The sequence below is a fragment of the Rhopalosiphum padi genome, chromosome 4 (genome assembly GCF_020882245.1).
Source record: "Rhopalosiphum padi isolate XX-2018 chromosome 4, ASM2088224v1, whole genome shotgun sequence".
Lineage (NCBI taxonomy): Eukaryota > Metazoa > Arthropoda > Insecta > Hemiptera > Aphididae > Rhopalosiphum > Rhopalosiphum padi.
The window spans coordinates 26,170,605-26,185,559 of NC_083600.1; the positions used below are offsets into that span (position 1 = coordinate 26,170,605).

The following is a 14,955-nucleotide window of genomic DNA, read 5'->3' on the forward strand; positions in this document are numbered from 1 at the left end:
ATATGGCTGCACATATACATTACGTTGATTACACCGTGTACATATTTGATTTGAAATAATTTGGTAATCCAACTACTTTTTCTATCTGAGTATTATCAGTGATTGATATTCGTCAATCGTGTAGACTGAATAGTATTTAGACTATCTACTAGAATGGTATACATAATGTTCGTTGTGAAAAATATAATGTGATAAATTAAAAATGTATAATTTATCTGATTTACACTTCATATCAAGTAAAAGTCGGTGTAATACAGTAAAATCAATTATATTCTAAAAATGCCATTAACGTTAATTAAAAAAAAAATGCGTTATCTAGATGTACCTAATAAATAAGCACACGCATGTAGAACGCGAAAAACAGAACAAATATTTATTTTGGATACATATTTGTTCAAACTTAATTTTATCTCTGAATAATCTATTATAATAAATAATATTATAATATATTAAAACCGAAAAACGATGTAAATTTCTTTATCGAAAAATGTTTTATATTATATTGTTGTATGTATTATACATCGTATACAACAATTTATAAGACCCTATAGAAATCAAAAAATCTTAATTAAAGCATACTTTGAATTTCACTTAAAGTCACCAAATATGATAAACTCAAAATAATATCGTACTAATAAAATAATAAAAATATAAATCAATTTTCAGAAATACCTATTTTAAAGTTGATCGATGCAGTTGAAGAATACTGATATATTTTATTATATCCAAACACCGATCGATTGGCTCAATTCACAATAATTGAAGTACTTACACTTTTATAGTTTTATTCACACTCGTGTGTGCTATTTCCGTCTTACAAGTTTCCAATTTTGTATAATCAAACTTATTTATTTTTGAATCTGTTTTAAAGATTTTATATTATTTGTATTCTCTTTTTAAAGTTTTATTATTTTAATTTTTGAATTAGTTATAAGTATATTTTGTTTAAATTAATATTTGTCATACTCATATTATATTATCCATTACTTTAAGGTTGATAATAAGTCAATCTACTCTAATATATTTAAGTAAACTACAATGCTGAACGTCAATTTTGATATGTTGTGATTTTGTGAATTATTAAGACGAAAACAACACATGTGAGACTACTACGTCTTCTAAAGAATTACCATGTGCGTTCATATTGTACCCTACGCGCGCGCTACTGCTGTAGACGATAGTTTTTGAGGTTTATTATTCGATTTTCGAAGAACAGAAAAAAAAATCGTCACGGCCGTACAACAATAATAATCTAAAAACACAAGCGGTGCGATCTAATGGTCTTACAATTCCCCCGGACGACCGGATATCCACGTCGTGCACAAATTGCATACAATCCACGTGTATAAATTGCTGCGTGATGTACTTATACGATTGCGATAATGACGGGTCTAGGCGCGCGAGGATTATCGCTTGAAGGCTTCCCGCTGTGGATGTAGTCGACGTTATGTATATAAAAATATAATATTACCGCAATTGAAATTTTCAGTATTGTACGCCGAGACTATGCGATTCGTGACGTGCAACACGATTTTACGACATTCGAATTTCGACTTCCGCGTGCGAGAGTAGGTACCCATTATTATAGTAAGTATACCTAATGTTTAAATATATAATATATTGGTACAATCGAGTTTGGACGATTTTGCACTACAATTGGATTCGCGATATCGGAATTTTGCGTACTCAACAGATAAAAGTGTCGTGATCATCAGGTCAATACGGTGCAAATATCCACGATAGCCGCTACTTAATACATACATCAATAAACCGCGTTGTATATACGCACCTTATTCATACGGAATAAAATAATTCTCATTGCGAACGGCATTGAACATCGTCGTGTAGTAGGTATTCACTGCAGAAATGTTTAGAATAAATAAGATCGTGATTACATCAAACTATATAATGAAGCACCCGATAATTATTATAATATATTTTTATACCTTACGTGTGTTTCGACGTTCAAATAATATCTACTAATTTTGAAAATCAAACTTAACGTGTTTACCGTACCGTTTGAATGAACCTGCTCTATAGATAAGGGTGATATTCTTATACATAGAAATGTGCACGTTGTAAATTATAGCAATTAGTTTATTAACACTCGACAAACCTCAAGGTAAAACTAATTACACAACAATAGCGTTCCAAATTTTTTTTAAGTGTATATAAATTTTAACTCGAATACAAGAACAAATTAATTCCTAAGCAAAAATCGTTTAAATTCAATTATAACATTTTTATTCATAATACAATAAACGTCGTGCATAATAATTTGTATAATACTATAATGTATATGTATATATTATTATATTATATTATCTACTGTCGTTAGATTCACGGACACGTCGAAATTCTGGGTTAGGTTAATGTAATGTGACGCTTTGCTTATTATAGGTTTATATAGGCTTGAAGTTTCATAGTCGATTCTTTTGCTCATGACAATGATGGCAATTCTTTAAAAATAAAATCAATAAATATGTACGATAAATTACACTTTATATAGTAAACGTACATACATAATAATATCAATAAAACGAATATTTTGATTTTAATGTTTTCTTCATATTTGAAGGGAAAGAATAACAACATTTAATGTATTTTCGAATTTTTTGATCACGAAATTCAAGTTTTAATGCGTCACCGTATACTTAATTGTTATACACGAATCAAATAAGAATTTTATTATGTAAATCACGCATTCGTGTGATGTTTTCTATAATATACGATGAAACAAATTAAATGTATTGTAAATTTTGAATAAATTATGGGCATTTCAATATTATCTATAATAAATAAGCAATAAAAAATAACCCATTTAAATCAAGTCAAATAATACTTTTGAAATATATCTCGATGTATTGTATACACAATATCCACACATATATGAGCGTAACTGTATTTTTTTGCGTGGATCATATAATATATGAGTGTATTATATGTGCGAATTCGTTTTGATACTTTTCAACGAAATAATAATGAGATGCGTCCCCTCGGGGGATTTGTGGCTTGGCGTCGCATCTATCTATATCAGACACGTCGGTTGTGACGTTTTAATAGCATATATTTAAAGAAAATACTCTAGGTAATAACTATGTAATTTTAGGTTAATCATAATATAAAAAGACATGCCATGAGTAGATCGTTAAGTAGGTAGTTATTACGCATTAAAATAAATGTGTATATTATGTCTGTTATAATTGAAATGTAGACAAATATTTAAATCCAGAATGTGAGGTAGTCTATAGTAGAATATACTCTATCGATAGTGTGCAATCGAGTGAAAATAGTGCTTGATGTTTGGCATATTATAGTTCAATCGAAATTAATTCGATAATTCATATTATATACCTAATTTAGGTAAGTTCATCCATGTTTGTTTAAAACATAACATTTATTTTACTTTTGTATTAACACTGCATTGATCCGCAGTTTTCACCAGATCAGTTTTCAAATAGTATATAGTTTTCTTGTTTAATGCGAACAATATTAAGTAATTTATAATGTTATATATCGGATTACAACGAACACGTATATATAATATACACAATCGATAATGAAATTTATATAGTTGTATATAGGTGTCCAGAAATTTGGAGAATTAGGCCAAGTTGTAAATTCGATAATCTCAGAGTTAAATCAAACGATATATTTCCAACGGAAAAAATCGAAAATTCATCTGAAGTAATAATATCTATTACACGTATGTACGACCTAACCTAACCTATAAAATGTATTTATATTTTCGGCCCATTACTCATATAATTTCTAGTAAGGTACATAATATGCAATAATAGTATATATAAGTGTACCACGAATGTTGTAATTCTAAGTATTTATATATTTAACTATCTAATATCAATACTATATAATTTACGTATTTGAAAGTTCTTCGTTGAAACGTTTTTGAGAAGTATTTCAAGTATTACATCATAGATAATACAAAAATTTCGAACAGAACTTTTACATTATAAGTGTGTAAATACGAGCAATAATATTTTATGAAATATAATACCGTCTAGAGGATTCTCAGCTGTATCGGATAATCTGACGGAAATCCGTCTAGTGTCGACAACCGTATTGCACGCGTTGCATTATAAATTGCAATACGACTTAGTGCTCGCCACGATGCCGCCAGCGTCTTCCGCTTGTCGATCTTCGTGACACATTTAAAACGATTATCATTACTGGACATATAAAAAATACAAGTTTCGTACGACATTAGCTTACGACGAAAATCCTATTTGCATTGCTATGTCGAAAAGAATTGATTATACAAAATATACTATTTTTTGGTTATGTCTTATGTGATAGGCGTACTGCGCAGGCAATATATATGATCATATATGATTCCGTCCCGTCAAGGAATGGATTGATAACAGACAGTGATCTGTGGGTCAACATTGTAAGAAAAAGATAACATACACTTTAGGTCCCATCATATGTACCTACGTGTGTTGAGTATTAAATATCTCTTTTTAACACTGATTTGTCTTGGTAACCTATAACAGGGTATATGTGATATACGTATTGCGTAGTCCAATAATTAGTCCATATTGTATATTAATGTATCTATGATGTATCATGTATACTGTAGATAGTACATATGAACTACATATTCTATGAGGATTTTTTATCAGTGTATTTAATATTCATAACAGATTAAAAGCACCTCAATTACTTCACGAAAATTTAATACGAGTATAAAAAATTGAAAATAAATTATTTTTCAAATGTACGTTGTACATTATATAATGTCAACATTTATAAGATATTCGTAAATTAAAAAATTAGGTATATTTAAATGTCGTTTACCTTTTTTTGAAATCGACCTATATCCATGTAATAAGTATATCCGTTTTATATCTCATTTATAAATTAGGTTTTTACCTGTTATATTCGATGCAATTTTTATTATATAAATCATGAAAACTGCCGAGCCCTTGAGCTTTGACACAGTAGCCTTTCGACGGGCTTCCATTAAAATGGCAGTGTGTTTGTGTATATATAAGTTGACTTTTATACGGTAAACGTGTATATTATGTATAGATACCATATTATATTATATATATGTCTACATCAACATTTTAATAATGCGATATTATATCAAATGTATTTGCAAATAAATATGTACAAAATGTTCCATATAATATTTCAGTGCGTGGTCGAGTGGCTATAATATTCTATGGCGATATAGTTGGACATGGGAATAAAGCAAGATGATAACCGTCATATATATATATATAATATTATTTAAAACCTGTACGCCTATAATAGTGGCATTTTAAGTGTGGTAGAATATATTATAATATACCATCGCATCGGTACCATAGAGGTATAATAATGCAGGTTATAGTGGTTACTGTATGACTACTATAAAGACGTACCTATCTGTTCTATTTGCATAATATTGTTTTAATTTCAATGTTAAAATTTGTTAATCGTAACAACCATTAAAAAGTTATGGAATAATAATTGTTTTGATAATCTAATAATTACTGTTCTTAAAATTTGAATTGTAAGTATGCTTTTTTTTCTATCATAATCACAGTCAGTGTATGTATTTTTTTATATTTTGCTTTGTTTTTACATTCCATACTTTTAGAGAATATAACAATCATTATAACATTATGTCATATGTATAAATTTAAAGTGAAAAACAACTTCGATAATTTATATTCAAAATACTGCGATCAATTCTCCTGTACAGAATATAGATTTAGACAATAAAAACGTATCGCATTCGATTTGTGAGATCGTCTTACACTTTGAACGTATTATACTTATATACGTCTAATACATTGTTATAAATCCTATTTGAAATCCAACATGATGTAATGTGTGGTAGATTTGTAATCCGCGATTCTAAAATTTGATAAACGATCGAATTTTTCAATACAATAATATATTAGTTGAATGAATCTTTTAACGTAAAGCGTAGGCCATATACATAAGTCTAAAATGTATTATATTATATTAGTAGATATTATAATAATAGTTGCCATTTTGAACGATAATAATATTAAGAGCACAACTAACGCACAGAGTGTGATCATGATAGTGATAACAATGGATACAAATCATGTAGAAAAATGATGGTAGAAAACAAAGACTTGAGGAAAAATGAAAAGAAGTATCCGGAAATTAAGTAACGGACGAAAATTCTTGAAAAGAAATATATCTGCCATTTATATAAATATTATGTGTTTCTGTCACTAAATATTTTTAGCTATACATAATAATTATAAAAATACAAAGTATATTTATAAGCTCAATTTTCTTCTCACGAAAACGATTATATAAAGCAATTAAATTGGTTTTCATAGTTTTTTTCTTTTTTATCGATATGCTCACTTAGTTTGTTTAAATCTAATTTTGTATGGTCTGCAGCTATCTCATACATTATTTCAATTAATTTTCAAATAGTTGGATGATTTTTTTCTATTCATATTTAAAAATCTTGTGTTTTAATTTTCACACACATTATTAATTGTTCTATAATTCTATATGACTTTTAGACAAAGTTGTTAAGTTAACATTCCAGGTAAGTGGAGGAAATAGTTTATAATAGTATTTTAAATATATAAGTGAACAGTAGATTTTAATTTTTTATTTACAAGTTTTCGATACATAACTATATATTTATAAATTTAATACATGATAATTTGTAATCTGTATAAAAATAATTACAAACGTACCATATAAAATAAATGTGATGTAAGAAGTTGGGAGACGCATGGGCAAGGAAGTCACCCAGTAGCGGCATCCCAAATGAAAACACAAACAACTTATATAATATTATAAATTGATTATTTAATTTTTTTATGAGATTTTTTTCCTGGACTTATTTCTATTTTCCTAGAAAAACATTAATCGATTTCCTTCAATTGTTATATTGTCTTAATTCTTTATTATATTATAACCTACGTAAATTATTATGTTTCAATCTAGATTGTAGTTTAATCTGGTAAGTCATACTTGAGATTAAATAATGAGATGTTATAACTTATAATTGTTGAATAATTGTCTTATTTAGAATACTATAATATCCGAATGGGACCGTACCTATATAATAGTTCCTAGAAAATGAAAGATATTCCTAGTATTGTAATGTAGTATGTACCTATAATTAACACATTAGACGCCAAATCAACTTAAAATATTATTTCCGAGTGTTCCAAGGCAGGAAAAAATTATAATTTATTATTTAATCAGACCGTACAGATAATATATGTATGTATAATAAAATTATTTACGTAGCACATAATACATATTATATATAAATATATATAATTATACATGTTTAGCAAGTAAAAACTGAAAACCTGTCTAGACGGCTTAAATGTAAAAACCTTGTTTATTGTTATTTTTAAAGGCCTGGGCAAATTGATTAAATACATGATACACTGCCTTGGCAACATTACCTGAGGCTCGTAGGTAGGGATGTGGTACTATTTCTTACATTTCATAGAAATACACCGTAATCAATTTATATTATTTATTATAGGAGCATAGTGTGTATATATACGTATATTTGATTACAAACACATACGGTCAAGGTGTCAAAAAGGGATATAATTTCTTAGACACGAGCGAGGTGCAACTCTTTTGTGACGTTAATTTTAATTGAAAAAGTGTTAACAGTCATACCTACATATTGTAAAGTAAATTAAGTGTAGGTATACTGTATACGTATATTTACAAAAAAATAGTTATTTTATTTGTGCATGCATGTATAATAGATTAATAGGATATTATTGGATAAGTCGAAATAAATTTCATTTGTATGTAACTAATATACCTATATTATTACAAATTGTATTTGCATTATACCGGTCAATGTTTTTGTTTTAAAGCCTGATTTGAAGTAACAAAGATTAAAAGGAAGATATTGTACATAATATGTATATATTTTTGTGTGAACGCCGATAACGTGGACAATAGGTGTATTATGACATTATTTTTCTCAAGTCATAAACATTTCAGGTACTATATAACTGCGCTCAATTTTGATAAAAAAAAAAAAAACAGATAATAAATAAAGATGTAAACTTTACTATACACGAGTATGTAACAAAGTTATTAATGTATTTTCGTCCAACGATTAAGTAAGCACATTTTATATCTCCACATTTAGCTTAGGAAAATAAAATATAGGTATTTCACGCGACCTATATCATCATGGCCGACAGGTGTTCGTTTCGCGAGGTTAGGTTATATAGTTTAATTTAACTTAACTTAATTCGCCAATAGAAATACATTATTATTATATTACTGCAGCTATAAAGATTTGTAAAGGAGGAACGAAAGATCAATATTCCAATTTTTATGTAAATATTTTTATTTATTTATTTAGCAGTAGTGGTGGTAGCTATTTACGTAATATAAAATTATAATACGGTTAAAATTACATTGAATTGACTGTAACTAAAAATAATATCCTTGTTTTGATAGACCATAGGCGTCTCTATAAAAAAATATTTTAAAAAATGTCTTTTATAATATGTAATAAAACTAATATAAAATCAATTTTCAAAAATGCATACAATCTAAAAATGAATGTAATAAATATTAATAAATGATAATTGTATAGAAATATCACTTCATTATTCAATAACCATATCTGCATTAATGATTCAAAAACAACAAACTTTTGACAGTTTTTTTTATCGATTTTCTACTTGGAAAATTACTAATTTACAATATTCATTTGGTCGCCACATCCGGGCAGTGGGCACAGAAATGAAATTATGTACTGGCACGACGAATAAAACACTATTCAAACGAAAAATAATGTCCTACCACGACATAATATTATAACAACCACAATATTGCGTATAGCGCCGGTAGTCTGGTATCGGGTATTGTGGGAGTGCGTGTGTGTTAGAATGCCCAGTGGTGACAAAACATGTATTATACATTACGTGAATCGGACGGAATACAATAACAATGAGCTGGACGTCTGGACCGGACGAGACAGCGATACAGTATAAAGCGGGAAGAGAGCGATGGAGAATACAACAAAAACGCAGGCATATAATAAACACGCATAATTAATAATATGATATAATTTTAATAACGCGTCTACGAATAATAATAATCAGGCCGTTTCGTACGCTTTACCGGTTCATATATTATTATATCCGAATGACGATGATGATACTAATAACTAATATATCATTATGACGGTCGTCTAAATAACACAACCGAATCGCGGCGGGATACGGCTGAAACGCAAAAATCCGAATAAATAAGACCCGGAGGATTCGAGAAAACATACGCACATCGCGGTCTACTCCAATAATAATATAATACGCATATACTTATGTAACGGAAATGTTTTCGTTTTATAATACATGCATTGTATGGATGATGTGTATTGTAATGAAAACGGTGGATAGAAGAACGTTTGTTTATGTGCATCATATTTTATGTGATATTATTATTATTATTTAGAAAGAGATACGGCAACCGGTTTTCGGAAATACCTAGTACACCTATAATATTATAACCTGTGTAGTGTATACTGTATATACACTATAAGGCAACCCAAGTCATGTATATAACAATATATATATATACAAATATATGTCGACCACGTGATATACACTTTCTACGCGTGCGCACCCGGACAAGGTATTTTCGAATTTCCTATCCGTTCGGCGCGGAGCAGCAGACGATAACTGAGAAGTCATGGATGAACGTACTCGGTGCGGACCATTGTAAATGTCCACTCTCGGTACAGCGGCCAGAAAAATTATTTGTAAAATGGTTTTCGCCAGTGTTGGATATCGAATATCTATCCTTTTCATACTCGGTGTACCATGTGCAAAAAAAAAAAATAAACCGACTCTATGGATGCCAAACTCGTATTCGATAAAAGACGACCCATACAAATTATTGTTGCTGTTCTTTTCGAAAAGAGAAAATTGAATTCAACAAACCCATCGCCGTTCGTACAATGTATTTAATATATTATGCGTTCTCAGTAATAGCCATTAGACGATAATATCCTTCAAACGCCGAAACCGTACGTATAGTTTATTATTAAAAGACTCGAATAAAACACTTGGCGGCCGGCGAAATACTAAAACTATAACTGCGATCAAACATTTTACCGTATCGGAATTAATTATTGTACACCATTTAATATGCCGAGACGTTCGCATATTCATGTTAATTGCGGTATATTATACACGATATTGTAGTTCGCTTAAACTATTGCCAGCAATTTCGTTATTAATTTTCACTATAATACACACAGTATAAATAGTATAACGTATACCCAATACCCATATAATATCTACGGGTTAGAAACAAAATAATGGAATTATTTCGATCATATTTGATATTTGTAATGGTAAATTGGTAAGTATATACAATATACTTATGTTATGTGAATAGATATAAACTATAGAGTACATAGACTAATAAATTATTAAATGTATATTTAAAAATTTAGCATTTCCTTAATTAGAAAATCACCCCTCATTCGGAGTACAGTTTTTGTATTTGCATATACTCAATACTTGTCAAGGACATTAGGACAATCGTAAAAAAAAAACACAGTTCAATAAAAAAAAAGCACGTCTGGTCACCAATGTCACCATGATATGAATAACTAACGACAGCGGCGTTGGAGGTGACGGGGCGAACTCGCTGCTCGAGACGGGTTGTTGCCGAGTGCTTGTGTAGTGTGTACAGTGTACACGTGGTATTCACCGATCGAATCGTTTGACAAAACATCTACAGAGTATAATAATAATATTATACCGAATGTTGGCAGACGGTCACAATATATTACGCACGACTGAAGAGTTATTTTAGAACGGTGCACCATAAAATAACGCATGTACCAGCGGTCTTTGGATCCGATCGCTGGAGTGGAGGACTGGTCGTGCCGGAAAGGGATATTATATCATATTATATATATATACGCATACTGACGTACTACAGTATATGTATTATGCAGTATACGTGTGTCTGTCGCTTTATTTGTTCTTGCTGCCGCATCGAAAAGTCAGTAGAACTGTATATATAATATGTACGTAGAAATCCGGGTTGCGAACGACATCTTTCTCAAGTATATGATATTATTATTGCTGCAGTTTCGTGCGATGAATTTGTTTCGGAATGCTCTCTCGCACGCACCATGCCGCCAAATAAATATTAATGCATAATAATGTATTAATGTATTATATATACGTGCATTTTGCCTGTTTGCTCGTCGCCTTATATTGCAGCAGGGTCCTACGAAGAATCGATAAGTTCTAATATAATATATATGGCGTATTATTTTACTTTACGTTCTCCGCATAGATTGTATTGGGTAATATCCCCACTTGAGTGACGTTGTTTTTATTATTTTTTTCTCGATTTAAAATTAATCGAGTGAAAAATATGTCATTTTGTTGTCAGCCTTCCTTCATACCATCAGAAATGACGTTGCCTCAGACTACACTCGTAGACATTTTGGTCTTGTATAACTAAGATTATATCATTTCAATTATAATGACCAGGTAGGTACATCATTTTCTATTACACTCGTGTACAGTTTATAGGGCTTAAATCTATATACGTATATATGCGACAATACTTATCAAATTCACCCTCTATGTGACAGCTTGCTACACGTCAAATAAGAATATACTATACACACACATTTACACGATACATAGCAACCACCGATGGCAAACAGATTGTTGTACGCGCGTTTGTAATATTATTAAAATACATAGGTAGGTTGGTTGCGCGTATTATACAGTCGATCGATTGTTGTCCGCGCGTGGCTAGTTTGTTATACATATATTATATTATATACTTGGGGTCGATTTTTGTATTTACATACGTCAATAGGCTCGTAAATAATATCCACCGAGTTCGTTTATGTAGGTATAGCATATACTATGTGCGACGCGTTATGGAAATGCGGTAAAATCGTAAAAATATAGCTAGGTATTGTATGCAAAACGCTAATGCACGCGCATGGAAACTCAACCGAAGCACTTTATTGTTCGTTAAAAAAAAAATGTGTACATTTTTAATGAAAAAAACTCAAATTTCTCAAAAAAGAGTTAATGTAATTTTCTTCGACAATATGGGCTGATAGGAGAGAGGATATCCAAGGTTCTAAGCTGACGGAGAGGTAATGTTGGCGCCACGGCAAACAGTAACTCGACAGCTGACATCTCGCAATAAGTCCGCAGTGCGTGACTTTCCGCATCTATTTCTGCGCGTGTCGTCCAGCGATCTAGCAGTCGGCCGCTGTCGTCAACTGCTGCGGTATTTACCGACACGTGTATACCTATACTTTTATAAATTCCCAAAACATTGCATTGTATGTAACTACACGGCATTGTATGCAATACACAACTAGATACACACAATACTACATAAACACATTAAGACGATTACAGGATTTTTATAAATATACACACCATCACTGGGACGATTACCACAGAACTTATATATTATATCAAGGCGCACAGTTGCAATTAATATTCCGAACGCAGCGCCACGATATAATTAAAGTCGACGAATTCGCGTGCGAACCGAATAGCCACCAGGGTCGGGTGTCACGCGATTTGTTGATCCGCTGTGGGGGAGAAAATGGCCTTTTGCCCTTTAGTCTTTACGTCCGATGTCGCAGAATTGACGTTAAAAAATCGTTGAAAACATCAAATTGTATGTAACCAATATTATTTTATTACGCATACAAGACCAGGTAACCTAACCAACAAATACCGTAGGCATCAGCAAACTATTATCAAACAAACGAAATCCCATGTTTTAGGTGTTATTTTCACTTTAAAGTGCATTTTGATTAGGTATATCTGTGGTTATAATCACAGAATACGAAATTTTAAAATATCTATATATATATAAATGTATACGTGAAAATGCACTGTAAACGTTGACATAATATAATCCATAGCTTATATTCGAATATGACGGTTCACCAATGAAAGAAAAATTGTAGATCGTTCAAAACAATGCTCAAAATATATATTTTTAGGGCAACCACGTAAATTATATTATATATGTATATATATTATTCAAAAACGAGAGATTGGAATACACAAGTGAAACTGAGTGATTTGCACCACTGCATCCGCTCAAATATAATCAGTTTAAAAGTCGATTTCAAATTTTTACACTAACAAATTGCAAAACAATACGTTTTAGACCTATTAATTAAAGCAAGCATAGGAATAAAAACAAAAATTGATACAAATAATATTATAGACGTGAAAAGAGTTGGAATGTAATTTGCGAACAAAATAAAAATAGACATACGACAACATAATATCCGAAATGAGTACAATAAATTACGAAAACCTACTAAAAACAACTTCCCCATGTACGGCGATGATGGACATCTAAAGATGAATTTAAATCAGCAACTACATGATAAGAGTATTTGGTATAATTTATCGGGACCGCAGTAAATATTTTCGAAAAATTATTATAACAGGTTTAACTTACCGACGACGTATTATATTGCTGCGTTCGTTTCTAGCACATAAAAAAAAACCACAAAAATTGAAAAAAAAATATTAAACGATTAAAAAATTCGCGCCGATCCGCGTGATCGAAACAACACTTCCGAGAACTGAAAATACTATAAATACTATTTAAATATTATTATATTTTTAAGTTGTATTATTAATTATTATTATTATTATTATATATTGGCGCTACGACAATGATGGTTGTCGGGTCTTCGATAGCGACGCACTACGGCTAACGACGGTGGCGGCGGCGTGTCGTGTGTGAGAACTGCTAACGAGACGCGCGCTCGTTCTATGACGGTGTGTCGGCGACTGTCGACCGTCGAGTGTCTGCGGCACTTGGGCACTCGGCGGCGGCATCGTCGGCGGCGGCGGCGGAGAACGAGGACGCCGGCCATGTGTTGAATACGGTTCCGCCGCCGTCGTCCTCGGGCTGCGCTGATTGCGCTGCAGTTGCTCCTCACCGGCCGCCGCAGCCGCCTCCGCAACACCCTTTGACGATGCACCGGTCGTGAATGTATAATATATAATAATATGTACCAGCGGTAATATTAACGTATAACACCTCACCCCCGATCAGACGTCATGACGTTCAACCCTTTGGAGTGTATATATATACGGTTATTGCTCAAACATTATATTATAATAACGTACGATCATATATTATAATATACCTGGGTATATATGATATTATATATAGGTATCATTATTTATTATTATGCGATGTATGTGGCCACAGTGGTCACACATCGTGCAGTATAGGTACTGCAGCCGAATAGGGTCGGTGTCTAGAAATTTAGTGCTGCAGCATTGATTTAATAAACGTCCGCGTCACCTATTCCCTCTCCGGCCCGAAAAAATATTAATGGAGATTGAAGATACTTATATATATGTGTGTGTATGTGTGTATTTAGTATAAAGCTATATGATGGTTGTTTGGACGGATTTGTGGGACAGTTTTATTTACGGTATTTACTCGGTGATTACAATTTATATATTTTATGTATTATATTGTAATGATAGGACGAGAACATAATACATAATACCTCAACCCGCTGAAAATTGTGTATAGGTACATTAAGGGTTTAATACCGTAGTAATGTACCAATCTATACATTTTTTTTTTTACTGATATATAAATATATTTGTGTATACTCATTAGGCTTGTATACTAAAGTCTGATATATATATCTGCAGGTTATTCATTAGGCGATTATGGGGTTGGGCGAGGAAAATTAATGCATTATAAATTATAATCCTTCAAAAAACTTTACTTTAGTTTTGTCATTTCTATTTTGACGAAATAATTATGTAAATATTAATTTGTCTATGTTACTAAAAAATATTCTACGTTATATTATAAATGTTATTTGAATTAATTTTTTATCATTTTTACTATTTTTTTGTTATTTACATCATTTTTTGTTTGTCTGTTATTAGT

The 14,955-nt window shown here is 31.0% G+C and overlaps 1 protein-coding gene across 1 annotated transcript in view; it reads right to left on the reverse strand.

Annotated features, from left to right (window-relative positions):
• The window catches only part of LOC132928548 (beta-1,4-glucuronyltransferase 1-like), a 67,031-nt gene extending 53,187 nt beyond the window's left edge, over positions 1-13,844 (reverse strand). Inside the window, 1 exon segment of the mRNA XM_060993311.1 lies at positions 13,489-13,844. The gene's annotated coding sequence lies outside the window, so the exon portion shown is untranslated.
• Positions 13,845-14,955: the final 1,111 nt, after the last annotated feature.